This window comes from Arvicanthis niloticus, chromosome 2 (assembly GCF_011762505.2).
Source record: "Arvicanthis niloticus isolate mArvNil1 chromosome 2, mArvNil1.pat.X, whole genome shotgun sequence".
In the NCBI taxonomy this organism is placed as follows: Eukaryota; Metazoa; Chordata; class Mammalia; order Rodentia; family Muridae; genus Arvicanthis; species Arvicanthis niloticus.
In genome coordinates, this window is record NC_047659.1 from 69,590,111 (window position 1) to 69,610,704 (window position 20,594).

The window sequence follows — 20,594 nt, forward strand, 5'->3', positions numbered from 1 at the left end:
TGCATTTGCAAAGTAATATTGAGTTCTGTATTTCACAGAGTACAAAAGTCAGTTTGTGGGATTTTCTGGAATATTAGTCATAATCAACCACTTAAAATGGTGACTTGAGGGAAATACTTGGAGAACTATACATATCAGGTTGTTCTTTGGGTAATTTCCTTTATAGTCTATAAAATTTCAGTATTTAAGATTAATGTCACCCATCTTATCAATAAGGTGTTTTTAATTAATCACCTTAACTATTTGCAGTTCTGGATGGCATTCTTTTGCCTGTCTCCTCTTTAGTGACATCTGCTGGCCATACTGAGTACTACAAAGCTCCACATTTTATTCTTACCACCCTCTCCAGTTGTTCAATTCTTTTCCAGAAATACCAGTTTAGTTGGAGTGAAGGAATTCAGAAAAAAGAAGAGATATTGTAGTGTGAGTCTCAGCCTTGAAAGAAAATGATTATATCCCCAGCAGCTAGGGGACTCTTCATTTAGCAATATTGGACATATATGTCCACTTTCATATTTGGTACTAAAAGTGATACAATGTATTAGCACGACTATTAGCCAATTCCTTTAATGTCACTGTGCCACTCAAGCATCCTCTACAATTTGATAATAATAAATATTAATAATAAGAAATTAGCATAAATCTGCAATGGTAGATTTTTAAATTCACATTTTAAGAGAATGAACGTAGGGTTTCAGCACACATTGCATCCAGTCTGAAAAGAAGACATGAGCAAAGTTTTTATATCACCAGAAATCCATTTATCCACTGTCCCATCAGTCAAATTCAGATACTTGTTGCCAGCTCTAAGATTTATAGGCTAAAGCTGGTTTTTGAAATTGCTTTGTATTTCCATTTAACAGCTAGGGCAGCAGCATGTTAAAAATCTGCCTTGGTCTCCTTGGAGCCTATTTATAAAGCTAATTTGTCTCCCTGAACATTTTTTTTCTTCTCCACCCTTTTCAAATACCAGCTCTAGGCTTCTAAACTATTAACCCCTCTTCTTCATCCCAAGCAAAATACTGTCAAAGACAATGGATGCAGGACAGTGACGATTCTGGTGATATAGTTCTCTCCAGCAGAATGCAAGCCATCTCTCCTGCTGGCGGGAGATGGATCCGCTGCCCTCCCTGCAGACACACAGGCACACACACACACACACACATGGAGCGCTGGCAAGTCCACATTTACTGTACTGCGTGCTGACTGCCTTGAAGAAACTGTAGCTAACCACCTTATTAGTATTCTTGCCTCCACTGTGTCTCACTTGCAGCATCAGAGCGCTGAGCAAAATGCAGTAGAGCAGGGACAGACACGGCTCTGGCAATCATCTCAATGCAGGCTGCTGAGTGTTGGGGGTGGGGGCATGCAGCGCATCAAGATTAATAACCTTGCCATAATCCGGGGCACCGTGCAAGCAGACACCTCTGCTGATTGACTCGCTCCTGGCTTGATACGTCTGCCTTGGGGGAGAGGAATCCGGAATCTAGTTTCCACACCCCCAGCCCCCTGATTTTGGATGTTCTTTTGATTCTCCACAGACCTGGGAAGGTAACCGCAAGCCATACCATCTGCAGCTCACAGCACCTCTTGGAGGTTACTACTGACAGTTTTCATTACACAGGCTTCTGTGAGTGCTTATGTGTTTGTATGTGTTCCTGTGTGTGGGTGCCGGCTTCCTCGTAAGAGAGATTGTGTGAGTGTCCGTACTGTGTGTGTGGGTTTGTGAGACAAGCAAAGGAGGTATACCGTACAAGACGAGATCTCAACAGCGTGATAAAAATCTCCAGGCACTGGGGCTCACAATCTGTAGCCCCCCTTCTCTCACCGCCCCTTCTCTGCCCTACTCCCCCGGGCTCCTTTCGTCTTTGATGAGTTTTTGGCTCACTTTTTGGCGGAGTCTCTTGGACATGTTCTGCTGTTGCTGGAGGATCAAATAAATGGAACCTTTGAAAGTTGATTATTTTTCTCTTATGTGACAAACACCCACACAGAGAGCGCGAAGAGGAAAGGAGATTAGAGTGGTGTATGACCAGCTAGAGGATTTAAATTTTTCCTTGGTGAACTTTGAGGATCCATTGAGAAGGTAAGTCACCAGATTACTTAGCTCTGGTACCCTGTTTTCTTACAACGTTTTTTTTTGTTGTTGTTGTTGTTGTTGGTTTTTTTTTTTTCTGCGTTGTTTTCAGAAATCCATATGCTGTTCATAAGCGCGCACTTCCAGATTGTAATGCAGAGAGGAACCAGTGTGTGGCATTTGGGGTTATTCTCATGCCAAGAAGGTTATTTCCATCTGTATGGGCCCTTCTTACTATTTTATACCCCTCTTCTTGGTGTTTTCATGGTGAATTCAGGAAAACATGAAATCTGCAAATTTGTGATTAAAAATTAAAATCACAGCCTATTTCGAAATAAACCTCCTAAACTGGGAGGTTGGGTTGCAGGGGTGGGGGGTCGGGGGTGAGGGGGTGGAGAATCATTCAGGTTAGCTGCTGTCAAAAGCTCTGAGACAGAAGCAAACCTGAACCTGCACAGAGACTGCCCTGGGACGCCAGTTGGGGTGTAATTCAGACTTTTATGATAACTTAAAAGTAGACCCCCCTGCAAATTTTTTCTTTCTTTCTTTTCTTTTTTTCTTTCTCTCTCTCTCTTTTTAAAGAACAGTTATATCTGCTCTGGGGAGCAGTGGCTGTGTTTCCACAGCTCTTAACAGGAGCAAATGAGAACAAAGTGGGAATTGTTTTCTGTTTTCAGCCTCACTTTTGGATTGACTTTTTCCTATTGCATCTCATTAACCCCTTTTGAACTCAGTGGTGTCCCCTTATTACGACTAGTGTGTCTGTCATTTTGGAACATCTTCTCACCCCATGCAGTCCCTTGAGAAGGGAGTGTGGTTGCAAATTGCTCATAACTGTGCAGTCTTGGCTGTAAAAGCAAGCAGCGTCAGAATTCATGTGACTTCAGTCAAACATCTTGTTGAAATCAGTCTCCTCAGTGTTCCCTGATGGCTTCCTGTGCTTTAAATCTTTACCCTTCATTTCTGTCAAACTGAAATGCAGATAGCACTTTACTAATTTGTTTTTTTTGATCTCAAGAAACAAAAATACTGTTTCACTGTGACAGCATCTGCATCTCTATTCGTGAATATATTTAACTCTGTATTGGCACCTAGCTTCTACCTAGTAGGGAAAATAACGTGTAAGTGGATTTTCAAAATGCTGAAATCTCCAAGTGAAAGTGGTAGAAGGTTAGTCTTATCAGTGAACATCTGTGGTGGGGTGGTGTATCTGAAGTGGAGTGGTGATGTTCCCTGGGCTGTTAGCCAACTCTAAGAGCTGTTGTGATCATGTTCAATGTAGAGATGACAAGTATGCTAACTAGGGAGAGGAGGGCACACCTAGGTAATTCTTTTCCGACTACTGAGAATTATATTTAACTACAAGATGCTAATTGCAGCACAGAAAACCTATTCAGACATGACTGATCTAGTCAAAGATTTATAAGTGCCTCCAAGTTTGGAGATGTCAGACCTTATACTTGAAACAGTGATATTTCGTCTTTCCTAAAAGGAGAATTACTAAAAGAGCAAACAAACAAAATGTAGGCACGAGGTTATCTAATGATCCTTGCACAGGAATGTTGGAAGAGCTGACCTGCAGCTGTTAAGAGAAGTTCCCCGTCCCCAGCTGCCTCCATGACTGGCACTCCACACAGTAACCTGATGGACACATTGTGGGAAAATTTCGAGACACGAGAGTCATGATATGCTCTTCTTGCAGCCTATTTTTAACTCATGTATTTTCCCCTTACATTGAAGCTACTGTTTCATGATCAGCAAAGGAACATTTCTTTTGCTTTACTTTATTATTATTATTATTATTATTATTTTTCTTTAAGTGGCTGAAACATAGTAGCAGACATAAATATAATTTCTTTTTTCTTTACTTTTTTTTTCCTTTTTTGCTTGAGACAAGAATGAGCTAAGAATCATGAAACACAGAGTCAGGGATGGATACTAAAGTGAGAAAGATAATCTAGAAGAGGAGAAAGACAAGGAAGCTCCAGAAGTCAGCAAGTCGCAGCAGACCATCAGAGGTCGCCCAGACACAGTGAGGATATGTATTATTCCTTTTGTTTTCAACTTCCCACTCACCTGGAGATTCTGATAACTAGTCCTAAGGAGAGAAGGCAGTGTTTTAGGTCATCTACTTGATATTAGAACCACGTAGAGTAAAGAAAGTTCCTTCATAAATGCCATTCTGTAAGTTGGCAAACTTATGCCTCTTTTCTTTAAGATTGCTTGACTTTAACTGCCCCCTACCCATTCATATTTTTATGCAGTATGAATATATTTATGCAGTATTTAGACTAGTGGTACTGGGAAATTAATTGCATAGATTGTCAACACTGTCTGAAAACATAAGGATATTATTTTATCTTTTATATATTTGAGATTTAATAATTGTAATGAATGAATCTTCTGGCAGCAGCAATACTTTATCAGTTATTTTAGGTTAATAATAGCAGTAGAGTACCAGCCAACCGAGAATGTTCCAACACCAGCTCATACAATGTATAAAGCAAACCCTTTGCATCTCAAGGGCTCTAGGTGCTGTTTCCACATCTGCAACTTGACATTTCTATGTTTAGCTGAGGTGTAGCAATGGTAAGCAGGTTATGCTCACACTTGATTCCAGGACCCAAGGTAGATGTTCTTGAACCTTGTTTCTTGGTAGAGAGTATTTTGATGTTTAACAGTCTTAGTTTTCTTGCTTAGGGAATTCAACAGCAAAAAAAGAAAAAAAAAAAAAAAAAAAAAAAAAAGGAGGAGTAGGAGGAGTGGAAACTTTCAATTCAGTAGGGATATTGTATGTCAGAGTAGCCAATGAAGAGACTGATATTCCTTCAACGAAATAGACACAAGGTTACTTTTAAAGAATGAATTCATAAAGGGCTGCTTTGAATTTATTAGGGGAGGGAACCTTCATCTCTTTCTCAGTTTAATGCTATTCAGTGGACAGGCCTTTCTATTTCTCTTTGCTCAACTCAGACACCTAGATCCAATACTCCAATGTGTTTCTATACTTTTAAGACCCAAGATACTTAACACATGAATAGTTTTTTCCTTTTCAAATAGACAAGCTGACAGCTGGAAAGTTAGCTATTAAGATTCTTTGAAGGAAGCCAGGACGATTATCTAGTAAATTCGAAAAGAACTTGCTTTTAATTCTTTAGGTGCTCTAGGCTTTAGGTTCTTTGTGCTTTTAGTTCTCTAGCCCTGGCAGTGAAGATAAACCAAGAATATGGCATTTAAAGTTTTGATTCCTGCATCATAACTACAACTTAGAGCCACTTAATATCTTAGGCTGATCCTAGCAACAGAGATGGGAACAGAGTCAAACATCAATCTACAGAATGACATACAAAGTCTTGGATCTTGGCATGAAGTAACTATGAGAGAGCAACAGATGCTTTATATGTCCTTCATGTTGTTCCTTACCACTTAACAAACAATTGTTCTGGGACCTACATGATTAAAAAACAAAAGCTAATTAAGGTTGTGTGAATTTGGATAGGAAGTTTGAAGTATGCAATAGACTAAACAAACCCATTCAGTCATCTGTATTGTACTTGAGACTGATCCATATGTATGTGTTTGCGCATGTATGTACATGTGCGTTTATGCATGCATAGATTTTAAGTCATCAGTCAGGCTATGGGGACCATAACACTAGATTCATGAAAAATAGAAAAGAGTGATAATCATTGGTCTTGGATTTCAGAAATGATTGAAAAATAAAGGAAAGAAGGAAGGAAAAAAAAGAAAGATGAAAGAAAAAAGAAAGAAGGAAGAAAAGAGGAAGAAAGATGGAAACAATAAAGGAAAGAAGATGGAACTATGTTAGGAAGAAGGAGACAGGCAAAGAAAGACACTTGGACATTCTAACTTTCTTGGCAAGGATACATAGGCCATTGCTGAGTTTGTAAGGTCCAAAACCTCTAGTCTATAATGAAACTTGAATTTTAAGACATTTGGAAACTGTATAAATAGGCTATTTATCTATAACAGGCAGGACATAGTGAGGACAAGCATTATCACACTGGAATGTATTTATGAGACAGACTAGGGTTAAAAGGCCGAGATAAAGACAGTGATAACAGTATTAGTTTTGTAACTGAACAAACTTAGGATAGATCATTTCTCAGAGCCTCAGAGTTTTCTATTCTATAAAAAATATGAAAAGGTAATCATAAAGATTTCTGTGATGAGTGAATAAAACATGTATAAACACAGTTAGTAAAACCTTTCATAGGAAATTACATTGATGTTGATAGCTCACAAAGATTTTTTTCAGCTATCTTAATCTAGCTAAGGAAGAGAGAAAAAAAAACCAACCTAATTCAGCATATGTTTAGCCTTAGACAGGGGGCTAAAGTGGAAGATATAACTTGAGAGTTAGGTAAAACTGAAGATGAAGCTATGCTTCTGTCAGTTAGATTTAGGGTTTATTCAGACCCTCTCAGAGCAGCCTACCTGCCTTCCAGGTGCTGTTGTACTCATGTTCACAATTTTAAAATGATCCTGACTGTAAGTAGAATCATGTGCATCCATCCATATGTGGTTGCAGAAAACAATTCAAATGTCATCAAGTGGTGTTAACATTGCTTTTTATCTACTGTCTCTTTTTGCTCACAGACAATGAAAGCATATATATTTATTAGTTAGCTAGCTGGCAGGTACTTGTACTGTGGCCGCTGCTGTGAGAAGTACATAAGGTCTCTCTTCATTTCTCTTCTCTCCAATTCCAGCATTTGGACATGGCATGCTGCAGTCTGCCGGACTGCTCCTTAGAATTTTGACTTGAGAGTTAAACAGCATTAAGATTCCTCTTCCAGCATCTGACCCATATGGAGCTATGTCATTGTGTACGACCTTTATTTAGTTCAAGAACATATTGCTAAAGATGTAAAAAGCCTTGTTCCTATTAATGTAGCTAGCTGAGCTGTCAGCGACGAGGCCAATTCTGCTTTGCTAACTCTGCACGGCTGGTACCACTTGACCCAGGTATTTCTGTTCTGCCTAGTCAGCCTTTCCCTGAACATGAAGAGAGCTGGGCTTTGCCCTTCAGTGTGTGGGCTCTTACTGTCTGATAATGAATGAATGGGCTGTGCTTTATGATTTGCATGGAAGAAATACTAACTAAAAGCTCACAGCAATTTAAATTCTTTTTCTAAAATCCAGGTCTAGGGCAGAAAAAGAGGGAAAAAGAATGTCAATGAGTCACAGTAACACACCCATACTCATACTGCAGCCTTAAATGCCACAATCTGGGGACAGGTCTCTGCACTGAACTAGGGAAATTCTTTCAATAATATACAGCAGTTCATGTAGAGAGTACACCTAACTACTGATGCAATAAGTTACAATTATCACAAATAATCAGTAGTCATATTCTATGTGCCAGACAGGGGAGATCATGTATGTCCTCTCTTAAGTTATTAGTGAGTTTGGGGGTTGGATCAACAGATCAGCTGTTCATAGTATTTGCTGCTTTTTCACAGGACCACTGTTTGAGTTCCATCATTATATGGTGGCTCATAATTATAGTAACTCCAGTTCCAGAGGATGTGATGCCCTCTTCTGACCTCCTCTGGCAGTAGACATGCACGTGCTACACATACATGCATATAGGCAAAACATTCATACACATAAAATAAAGATAAATAAATTTAAAAAGTGACATAACATTTTTCTCCTAAATGAAACAAAAAAAGAGATTAAATTTTGCCCCAAATATTTACTCATGTTTATTCTTCTGCATCATCATTTCATTATATGTACACTATCTATATAGATATAGATATAGATATCAATATACACATATATACATATGATATTCTTTTTGTTTCTAAGAGACTTGAGAATTTTTCTCTTTAGACCAGTTAATTACTGATATAGTATACCATTAGTGTTATATTTCTATGGTACGTAGACAAGTCTAGAGCTTGAGGCAGATGTCTGATTCTTTTATTATTGCCCAAGTCTTATTGGAATGGTTGGCCTTAGGCAGTATATTATAACCCAGTTGAAAGTTTGGAAGCATTGGCTAAATGTATATTATAGGCAGTATCACTATGTGTACCAACTTTTTAGAGATATAACTTTGGATAGGTTAATTTTATATCTGTACTTCAGTACCTTGATTTGCAGAACTGTTGTAAAATGCCTGAGAAAACCAATACTTAAGAAAGACAGAGAAGAGAGATTTGATAGGATTCATGCTCAGTAAATGAGATTCCATTAAATTTCTAATGACCCTTATTTACTTATAATCATCATAATAATAATTATTGTAATATCTTAGAATTTTAGTTTACATAACTATATTTGTACTTTGAAGGAAAAACAGTCAAATGATAGGAGTGAATAAAATACTTGATGTTTTTGTCTGCCTGAGATACAATACAAAGGATAGGAAAAAATTTTGATTCTAGAATACAACTACAAGCTTGGCTATAAAAAAGAGGGGAAAAATCACATTTTTAGAAACTTCTACATGTGTATATATGTGATGAATACACACATGTATTCCTGTATGAATACACAAACATGTATCCATGAGTATGTGTTGAAATTAAAACAGCCTTGATTCTTACTCCTCAAAGGCAGTTTACCTTTTATTTTTATTCAAAACCTTTCCCTGCCCTGGTGCTCTCTAAGTTCACTAGACTGTCTGGCCAGAAAACCTCAGATTCACTTCCTTTTGCCTTCTTGGCAGTGGGTAACTGTATGCACCACAAGACTTTGTAACATTTAGATAGTTTTTATAGAGTGAGTTCAGAACTGTATGCCTTACAGGGCAAGCACTTTATCCTGTCAACTAAGCCAGCTTCTTATCTGTAGAAGTTTTCTATTTAAAGAGAACAGATAGCAATCTTCTTTTGATTCACTGAGCCAAAAGAAAAAAAAAAAAAACCAAAACCAGTAAAAGTTCATTTTTATTCACTCATCCCTGAAAACATTCTACATTTTAGATATAATGGAAATATTCTATTATATTTCTGTTATTGTTTTAATTATAAGTTTATATGTATGCAAGAATATATATGTGGAATAACTTAGCTTTATAATGCTTTATAATAAACTACATGGTGATGACAAGTTTCACTCCTTTACATAAGACTATCTATCTATCTATCTATCTATCTATCTATCTATCTATCTACCTATCTATGCATCTGTCTATCTATGAGTATCTATCATCTATCTTTTTATTTATATCTATTATCTTTCTAACTATCTTCTATCTATCTATCGATCATCTATCTATCTATCTATCTATCTATCTATCTTCTAATCCTTTACTTGTCAGGTCAAAGAAGCAATGATTTTCAGGGTGTATTTGTTAACAATTCTTTAAAATAAAACCAGTGACCATACATACTAAGAATCCAGTAGACAATCAATATAGAAGGTGTGCTTAATTTAAAAATATAACATCAAGACAATGTTTGAATAAAAGAAAAATGAAAAAGACAGATATTTTGAATAATTATTCCAATAAAAATAAATATTTTGCTGTAGTCTTAGTAGTAAGTGAATGGATTTTCTCACTCTTTGCATGATGAAGTTATAGGTCATGATCATAAGCAATCTGGATTAAAGATTTAGAGAATGGTAAAGTCCAGTGTTTCTTTATTTAAAGGAAAAGCATGTTTAAATGGATTGGTTCAGATCTTTCATCTACCAAAAAATCTGGGCTATCAGGAAGAGTTAAGCATCTTAACTGTAAATCTATTTTGAACCCACTGCCCAAAGGAACATATGAAAATACGTTTGAAATGTTTGGGTGTCCACCTGGCTATCAGAACTTCCCTGAAATATGGTCTGTCCATCATAGGAACAGAGAAGCTCTTTATATTTTCTTCTGATTGATGCTACCTCCATTATTCTTTTTCATCTTTTGTCTTCTTGTTCCTTGCCTCTCTTCCTTAATATGTCTTTGTAACTCTAAGTCTGACTTTCATTTCTATCATTGTTATCAGCCTCCTACATTCCAATTTCCTACTCCCACAACAGTATACAACAAGTAACTCTGTTCCACATATCTGGCATGTTCTCATTCCTCTGATATTGATTTAATGGACATCTATTTATTTAAAAATAATATATAAACAAAGCAAGTTCCTAAATCTAAATTCTGTAACTGAATTTGATCTCAGAAATCATAGTTGAAATCATTTCACATAACTAAATCAACACTTTCAATGAGTGTTTTGAATGAGAATAGTCTATCCTACTTGTTTGCTGAAGACATATATGTGGTTTAATGCTATGCACATTACAGTTATCATGTAGAACACCAGCGATAGGCAATATAAATTCCCCCTAAAATATATTGCCCTATTGTTGCCATTATATTGATAAAGGCAAAGTAAACTTGTTAACCAAAGTAAGTCAAAGTTTTGTAAAAGCAAAACTGAGGCATTTGTGCTTGGAGATATTTAAGCACAGGAGGACAGGTGGTATTGGAACTAAATAGTTCAATAGTGAATCAAAATGAGGAACTGTTCTGAGATTCTGTGGAGTGCTTAAAAAAAAAGGAGAGTCCTCAAGATAAGCACAGCGGGTGAATGTTTCAATGTTGTGATAGTACAGATATACTAAGAACTCCACAATCATGCAAAGAGGGACATCTTTATTCTGGAGATGCTAACAGAAAAGCTAAGATTCATTCAAATTGTGATTTTCCTAAAGAAATGAATCATTACTAACTGTGCATGCATCTGTATCATTGCATCTGGCCACACAGTCCAGGTGTCCAGCTTCCTCAATTTGAAGCTTTGGTTGGCCAGAAACAAAGTTTAGCACTATTCTTTATTTTCCCCTCTATTTCTCTTTTAAATTTACTGATGATGTTTTACATAACATTTTTCTTGAATTGATGGGAATTTTTTTTTCTGCATAAAATATTTTTTCCGCACTTTTTTTAATGTTGTAAAATGAGAAATTACAAATAAAGATATACACCAACACCCATTTGGTTCCTTTATCTTCTCATTATGTTTACAATTTTCTTATATCCTTTTGTTTCTGGAAAGGGTTCAGGTACCTTGAACTGTTAGTTTGCTAACTGTAATCATCTGATGTCATGTTCTTGAGGAAAGCATACTTAACCATCCAGAGCTTAGAATGGAATAACCTTTACCAAAACCAGAAGAGATGTTTGAAGCTTAGTCCCTGACCTTTCTGTCTTTGGCATGACTTTGAAAGATATAAGGGGTCCTTTCTCTGCTCCAAGAAATTACAATTTTCTTTTCTAATTAAGCTGAAGGCATGGCAATCAAACAACAAGTAACTTGGAAATAAGCTAAGTTTCCTTATAGGGTGACCTGTTTTTGAGGTAGGGTCTGGATTCAAGGTCAACATCTAAGAAAAACACAGGAAAGGCTTTCTGAAGAGAGGGAAGTTTAATTCCTATTGTACCACTTACTTGACAAATTTAATGAGGTTTATTTCTACTAAGAAAAATCTTCTTAATTAGATATAATCTTTGGTCATTGCTGTCAGTGTTAGTGGACATGCTAGTTCTGAGTTTCAGATATAGGAAGAGTATTGAGTTAATTTCTACCTGTGTCCATGCCCAGGACTAGTTTCAGGAAGATTTTTCATTCTAATCATCTTCTGTAATGGTTGGTAAATTGTACATGCAGAATCAGAAGAAACCTCTCTCTACCTTTGTCATTTTCCCCATATCTCTTACCAAGAACACCTTCCATCTGTCCTACTTACTCAGAAGACCAGCTTTTCTCCTAGCTACCAGGGGTTCTTAGACTTTCAGCTTTCTGCTCAGCTTCCACTTTCCAACATCAGCCTCAAGTTCACTTTTTCATATGGAGGTAACATTGAACCTTCTCCAACCTGCCTTAGAGATTATAGTCTTCGACTTGTACACTCCTTGTTTTAAGCACTCTAGAACATCACAAAGGCAGCACTGACTTGGCTGGATACAGCCCGCAAAATTGGTCCCTCAGCTTCTTCAGTTGGGATATAACACTGATTTTTGCTTCAAGACTGCCAAGTCTTCCAAGTCTGCAGACCCATGTCAAGCATTTGACAACTGTCTCAATTTGCTGTCAGTAGTTATAAACATCCTTCAGAAGGGACATTGTTTTATCTGCCAAATCAGAATCCTAACAAGGGGCATATGTTCTGTATTTCTCATTTATCTACAACTTCATATTCACTTCCAAATTTATTATTTTTGAAAAAAAATATGAAGTAGATATTTTTAAAAATTGAAAGATAGGAATAGTAAATGGATGTCAAAAATCTTGGAGAATGTGTCTGAATAAATTAAATACCTGTGGTAGGAAATATATATTCTTCTCTAGGTCATTTAAAATATTTAACAACTTCCTTCTTAAGAAAGTGTGTGTGTGTGTGTTTCAATATATCTTTAAAAGCTATATAAACTTTAAAGTCCTATGCAAATGATGATTTTGTTATGTTTTATCCTGAAATTATTTATGAATTATATCACACATATTTGTGTAGCCCAGTGAAACAAACAGCTGATTAAAGGGCAATTATTCCCTATTTTAAATCACAAATATTATGGATGATTATGAAATAGAGCTCCAGAAACAGATGTGTGCAGCAGTCTTGTTTGTGTGTCTGGTGAGGTACAGTAGAACCTGGCTAAATTACACTAATGAGCTAGCGACCCTTTACAAATCATCACATTTGCCCAATTAATGTTGGAGCAACATAGAGAAAAATAGATTATTACGCAAGCCAGCTGATAGAAAGGGAAGAAAAACCTTAAAATAAATTTAAAAGGCATGAGCCATGTACACACAGAGATATACATGCCTGAATGCACATATATACACATGCAGTATGATGCAGTGTTACGTTTTATTTTATGCTGTTAGGGTTGTTCTACCATCACAATCACATCAGAAAGTACAGCATTGCAGGATCCTGTCTGTTATGGTGCTCTCAGCAATTGCTCTGTATATATTCTCAGGAAGCACTCTTCTTTTTGTTGTTGTTATTGGTGGTGGTGATGGTGGCTTTTGAGACAGAGTTTCTCTGTGTAGCCTTCACTGTTCTGGAACTTGCTCTGTAGACCATTGTAGCCTTGAACTCACAGAGATCCACCTACTTCTATCTCCAGAGTACTGGAATTAAAGATGTGTGCCAATACCAGTCAGGAAGACCTATTCTTATCTCACACAAGTACTTGAGAAACATTGTTTACACACACACACACACACACACACACACACACACACACACACACAGAGAGAGAGAGAGAGAGAGAGAGAGAGAGAGAGAGAGAGAGAGAGAGAGAGAGAGTGATAAAGAGAAAAGGGGGGAGTAATTATTTTCTTAGTTCCTTGAGATTCTAAAATTTCTTTCTTATTTAGAAATAAAAGAACAATAGTACATTTCCGATAATTATGTATAGGTTGTTTTCAATCATTGAGTATTAATACCAATTTGGAGCTCGACTTGAGAAGATATCCTTCTTTAAAAAGTGGTTGTAGGGGCAGTGGTGGTGCACGCCTTTAATCCTAGCACTTTGGAGGTAGAGGCAGGTGGATTTCTGAGTTCGAGGCCAGCCTGGTCTACAGAGTGAGTTCCAAGACAGCCAGGTGTACATAGAGAAACCCTGTCTCAAAAAACAAAACAAAAAACAAACAAAACAAAACAAAAAAACCAACCAACCAACCAACCAACCAAACAAACAAACAAAAAAGATACCTAGAGGTTGTAGAGCTGGATAAGAGATATCATCATAGTGAGTGGAGGTTGGAGCAGGCCTCATTAGGAGGGTAATATTTGAGCAAAGCTTTGAAGGAGATGGCTGGGTAGGTAGGTGTCTGGGGAACTGGATGACAAGCAGATGGACCAGCAATGCAGAGGCCAATGTGGCTGAAGCTGACAGGAGAGAACTGTGCCATGGATGATATGGTGGAGATGAGGTGGGTGGGAAGGAGGAGGTTACAAATGGCCCATGGGGCCGTGTAAAAAGTGTCATGGCACACAGTGAACCTAAGCATTACATCATTCCAAGGTAAAAAAAAAAAGTGGTTGTAGTCTCTCAAACATAGATTACATAGACAGTACATTCATTTTATACTTTAGGTTAAAATTATGCCTTCAAAATTATGCCCAGATCTCCTATAAAATTAATGGATAGTTTATTCTTTCAGATTTTTTCTTCCTTTCTTACTTTTATTAGATTGGTAGCGTGATCAACACAGCACTATTTTCCCCTTTGGCTCCATGATTTCAAAATGGCTTTGCATTTTATTTTTAACCTATATAACCCATTTGTTACCTTGAAAGCAAGTGATCCTTCTGGAACTGCCATCTTCTTGGCAAGGATGTCATATCTGGGCTGTCTTCTAGCTGTGTTGGATGCCATTTGAAAATCTCTTTGTATATTTGCTAATGTTCTTATATTGTGCTGCCTACAACTGCATAATGGAAGATCTAAAAGAACAAAGTGCATCCCCTTCAGTATTTAGTCATTCCTTGCTGTGTAATAGACGATGTATGTTTTTTTGAATTGCTCAATAAGTTTGTTGATCTGAAAAATCAAACAAGAAATTTATTTTTGGTGTCATTTAAATATTAAATATAAGGCATATTATTTGTAAGACATTTTTCTCTTTCCTTTCTTTCTCTCTCTCTTTCTTTCTTTCTTTCTTTCTTTCTTTCTTTCTTTCTTTCTTTCTTCTTTCTTCATATAGTTCTATGTCTCACAAGAATGTGAACTTGCCTTCAATATACCATGGTCTCTCATTCCAAGATCTAGCATGATCTCTATCAAAATTACATACACATCAATGAATTCTTGTTCCTAAAAATGACGTGAATGAATGAAGACAATGTGATGTGAGGCAATTGATTATGAAGTATTCCTCATAGAAATGAAGAGATAGTATAGCCTTCACAGGGGCATGGAGGAGAGAAGTGTCAAAAGACTGGCAGACGGTGGTTGTATGAATTGGGACTTTTATTTAGCCTCTACGTCCCCAGTGAATCCCTGCAGACAGCTCTGCACTGTGGAAAAGTGCATCTGAGACTGCATGTCTGTGAGAAGATAGAAAGAAAAAAAATTACAAGATAACACTGCAAACAATAAATGACAATTTTAGATGGCTGAAACCATACAACTAACTAATCTGAGCCTTATCTTTTTCATAAAGTTTGACCTCTAAACATTTTTATTATAATGGGAGAGGTAATGGAGGGGTAGAGCTTGTTGTCTGGTACTATCAAATCTAGGCTTTAATGATTGTTCATTGCCAGAAACAAATCTGCAATGGAGTTTGTGTCAGCTGTGAACTGTATTTAGAAACAGTATCCCACCCCCAGCCCAGTAGAAAGATTGGAAAGGATTGAATATTTGGGGTCAGAGATAACTTGGAAAGGTTTTCAGATGCATGGTTACTTTTATCTGTTCATATATCAGCAGGTTTGGAGATTTATCAGATTCATTGGGTTGTCAAATAGAAAGGCATTATAGAAAAGGAATTTGTGATTAGATATTCCCTCTCTTAAATGCTGAACATTGAAACCACATTTCAAAGATACTAATTCTTGGAAGTATTAAAGTATGAGCAGAGTTTTCTACCCCACTTATGGGAAACACTGGAAGAGATCGTTTGGAGCTGTGTTTGATGTGCATGGAAAAGTGATTTGAAGAAGTGCAATTTTATAGCCTGTGTCCCACTGGCTCAGCTTCAGAAGTAGAAGCTAGTGTTATAAAATAGGCTCTCCATGATGATTATGGCCACATATAAGATTTCTGTACATCAGGCAGTGAAAGCTGGTGACTCATTTCTGTAAAAGATTTTCTGCTTTTTAAAACCAAGTTCTGAGATGTTATTGCTGCTAGGAGACTTTGCCTAGTTGAATTTCTTTACCCAGGCTGCTTCTCCATGGATGGGCATATGTCTTTGTGAAGATTTTCTGACAATTTAAAATTGAAACAAGTTAGATAAGAACTAAAAGAATAAAAAAATAACTTCATTGTCCGGAGTGGGGCTGATTAAAAACAGGGAAGATTACTTGGGGTTAGTTTCAGCCTTATAGTTGTCTTTCAAGGGTAGAAGTCAGGGTCTGTCATGGATCAAGAAGGTTTCAAAATGAAGTCTGAAGCCTCCTTACCTCTTTAACAATAATTTTCTTCTCTGGCTCTTTTCAGTTTAACAGTACATTCTAGTGTGTTTGTTTGTTGGTTTTCCTGAATGATTTTAAAGCAATAAGAAATGCAGACAGGATAAAATATCTATATTAAAAAGAAATATATAACATGGCCTGCCTGTCTTGACTTCTTTAAAGTTATGTATATATATCTTGCACAATTGTTATGAAAAGGCATTTAATATACTTCCAAAATCAAAGACAACCATATATCCAAGGAATAAGCTGTAGTTGGGTCTTATAGGTCTATAAAATGTCTTATCCTAATTTTTCTTTCTTTTAAAAGGTATGTAAAGAATGATATCTGAAAAATTGTGGAAGTCTTGTGTTAAACAACCACGTTTAATTTTGTCTAATTCAGTGTTTTCCAAATTTATTCATCTATGGAACACTATTTTATGGAACATCCGTTAACAATTCGCAAATTAATAGTGTCCATAAAAGCTATGCATAAACATTGACTTAAATATCAGTTGTACTGTGGTTGGGAACATGCTTACTAGTCAATATTCATATGACTCATATGTGAGTGTATAAAAATAAAATCTTGCTTCATGACAGAAGTCCTTATGGAATACATGTTTTGGGTATTTCCTCATCTTAAATAAGGCTTGTAAAGCATGCACCTGGATGCTTTAGTGTTAATCACTGTTGAATTATAAATTTGTGTTGGGAAACCAAACATTTATCATGCTGTTAGAGGTCAGCTAACTCTCTTTAATAATGAAATATGCGACCATTTGTCCATGGTAGCAGCATTTACATTGTCATAAAATATGACTGTAGGGACATGTTGATACATGTTGTCTTGTATGTACAACAAAGAGTATGCACTTTTATCATATTAAAAACATTTAATATGATAAAACATTTTTAGTTCTATGTTCTCTCCATTACTTTTAATAACTGAAATTGTACTAAGGGGCAGCATCAATAGCTGAGTCTAAATGAACATCCAAGAACACAAACCTTGTGAACTTTTAATTTCAGAGTCGTTTAGACACTGGTGGCTCTCCTGGAGGATCAGGTAGCCTCTGCATTGCTAAGGTTGGCTGAGAAGATTCAATGGTTTATAAAATGCAGGATACGTATGAAATGCATTCAGATACTGCTTCTTTTCCTAACACCTCAGCCTCAAAACAAAACAAAACAAAGAGCAGGCAAGAATAGAAAGAGTATTCTTAGCTGAGCCAGCATGATATGAATGCTGCATTACCAGCTGCTCACTGAGCCGCAGCTGAGCAGATCCGCCGTCTTCAGCTGCCCCACATCCTCCCTTTAATACCGACTGCAGAAATTCCTGTGTGTCCTTCCCAAGCAGGAAGTCTAACTTCCTCAGGTTGAATGATCTTTCCAGTCCCCATAGAATAGGAACTAGCAGGACACAGATGGTAAGAATGCCTTTAGGCACATCAAAATAATAATAAAGTCGTATTTTTACAACTCATGATCATGGAGTCCTTCCCTATGTAATATATTATACTTACAACCAGAGGCTGTCCTGCATAAATGTAGAAGGCAGTGAAGATCTTTAGTTTCATTGATTTTTTTCAAGTAAAATCCTCAGAGAAGTCTGTCAAACTGATTTCCATGCCTTATGTATTTCCTCTACTTCTGAAAGCAGTGGGTATTCTACATTCTTCAAGTAAGAGGTCTCCAACAATGGAGGAGTTTAATGAGATATTCTGTAACAATGTTTTGTGAGTCTTAATATGCTCACTGAGAAATCTGGGATCAAGGGAGAGGCTTGTGAATGCACATTTGTAAGATAAGACCAAAGACAGTTGTAGGCCCGTGGATTGTTATTAAATAACCATGGTGGGCCTGTGAGATAACTTATGCAGAGAAACTCTATTATAGGCCATCCATCAGCCAGTTATTTAGTACATTCAATTACCAGTGTAACATGTGGAATGGATCTGCTTTTAACTGGGGATCTAGACACGTAGAATTGTGGGTTAGGAAGAACAATTTATAAAAAAAAAAAAAAAAACAAAACCATAAAAGGTAGATTTAGAATTCATATTATTTTTCTTCTTTCAGAATCAGTGGTTTTAATCTAAACCTATCATGGAAATTGCAGAGAAACAGGAGAGGCAGGATTTCAAGAGAAAAAAGAAAGTTACACATGTTTTAAAGTAGCATTTCCCCTAAAACTTGTACTTCAGATTATCAAATAGTACCTAGATATTTAATAGTACCTTCATATTTAAATAATTTATATTAAATAATTCCAGAACATAATTTTCAAAATCCACTGATATCTATAACATTTACTTTTTACCTTTTATTATTTTCTAAACATTTACTTTATAGCCTTCATTGAGATGTTGTGGCATGATTTGGTCATATCAGGATATTTATTATTGGTATTACTAGGGTATCAGGATATATATTGGAAAGTTGAAGATACAATGTGCCCATTCCTTCAGCCCTCTACACAATGTTCTAAGAAACAGCTGATATGTCCCATTACTTATGAAATATCCAGGTGTCAGGAGTTGAGCAGGACACTGAATACTAAGATGCTTTGAAGTATATCATGCAGATAGTAGGGGTTTTATTTACCCCTCCTCCATCACAGAGACTAAAAAGGTCTCAGTTCTGGATTTACTTTCATTATTTTGGATTGAGATTGTAATGAAGCAAAAAGATTTAATTTTAAACCTCACTTGGAGCACTGGCCATGAGGACAGCATTTTACAACGGATGGAGAGGAGAGGTTCTGTTTGTGTGCCTGAGCTTGTGTCGAGATAGGATGAGTATGTGTGTCTTCAGTGTGTGTTTCTCCCACGTTTTCTTTGCTTTTTATCTTTATTTCTTTGTCTGTTTTGTAAACTATTTATAAAATTGTAGGGTAGCTCCTAAGCCATGTATTTTCTTAGAACTTTGATGTAATAGTCTCATTTTATTAATTAAAATCAGGTCATGTCTGATGTTGCTACCACTCTATGAGAGTGGCATTCTTGATATCGTGCCATTCTTTTTTTTTTTCTCATAAAAATGTGAATTGCTATGTTTCTCTGAATGACATAAGAGTACTGGGACCCAGGTACTTCCCTCCTTAACCCTTACCTTCCAGAGTAACTGAGACTGTAGGGTATACTGATATGCCTTGCTAAAAAAAAAAAAAAAAAAAATGCTGCTTTAAATATTCCATCACCAAACTAGCAAGTGCTTCTCTGGCTCACTCCTGTCATCAGATTCATTCCACAGTGTGAATGAGTGTCCTGATTGGTTTTTGTCAATTTGACACAAATCTACACATTCCCTAGAAGAGGGAATCTTAACTGAGAATATGCTTCCAAGACTGGCCTGTAGTCAAGTCTGTGGGGGCATTTTCTTCATTAATATTTGATGTGGGAGAGCCTAGCCATCTGTAGGCTCACCACCCCTGTGCAGGTGGTCCTGAGTTGAATAAGAAAACAAACTGAGCAAGCTATGAGGAGCAAGTTAGCAAGCAGCATTCCTTTACAGCCTATGCTTCTGACCCCAGGTTCCTCCCTTGAGTTACTGCCCTGTCTTCCGTAGCTGATGCAACTGTAGCATGAGACAATCTCCACAAGTTGCTTTGATCAATGTATTTTAGCACCACAATAAAAAAAAAAAAAAAACTAACTATGAAACCTAGTAAAACAATACACAATGTCACCTTTTAAAGAAACTTTTATTGTGACCATAATACTAAAGTTTTTGTGTTTAATGTTGTCATTTAGGAAATAAGAAATTTTGGTGAGGAGTTCATGTGGCAGAGGTGAGCACTTCAGATAGCCTTCTTTTTAGTCAAAGAAAAATACTGAAAACATACCTAAAATAATTTCTTAGCATTTTATTTTAAATTATTATTTACTGCATCCTTTCTTTCCTTCCAAAAGTTTGCCAACTTCCTGAACAGAAGAGTCCTACCACTTAAGCATAGCAGATTATTTCAACCCATCTTTTTTCACTGGGTACCACTACATGGACCTCTGTGGAAAGGACTCCTCTTCTGTATTATTTTTCATATCATGTACTCCTGAAGCTGACCACTAGATGTCTCTGTGATCACATGCTAGGCCAAATCAGACACATGGTCTACCATATCAGTGAAGGTGAGCCTCAAAATAATCCCCAAACTCCAGATACTATCAGTACAGTAAGTCTTACCTACAATAACCTAAGGTGATGGCTCTGGATATGCTGTTTGACTGTGTCTATGTGATTGTGCAACTTAATATAAACAGGTCCATCTGTCCCTGAGGGAATCTGTAAGTGTGAAAGTTCCATTTCAACTGGTCATGTGCAAGTGAATATGCATATACTTACACACACACACACACACACACACATACACACCACACACACACACACACACACACACACACAC

General features: G+C 36.7%; 1 protein-coding gene across 2 annotated transcripts in view; it reads left to right on the plus strand.

Annotated features, from left to right (window-relative positions):
* Positions 1–1,194: 1,194 nt before the first annotated feature.
* Positions 1,195–20,594, plus strand: part of Lrrc4c (leucine rich repeat containing 4C) — a 1,205,288-nt gene continuing 1,185,888 nt past the window's right edge. For both annotated transcript variants that reach the window (XM_076929324.1, XM_076929323.1), the window contains exon 1: positions 1,195–2,086. The gene's annotated coding sequence lies outside the window, so the exon portion shown is untranslated. The remainder of the gene's footprint in view (positions 2,087–20,594) is intronic.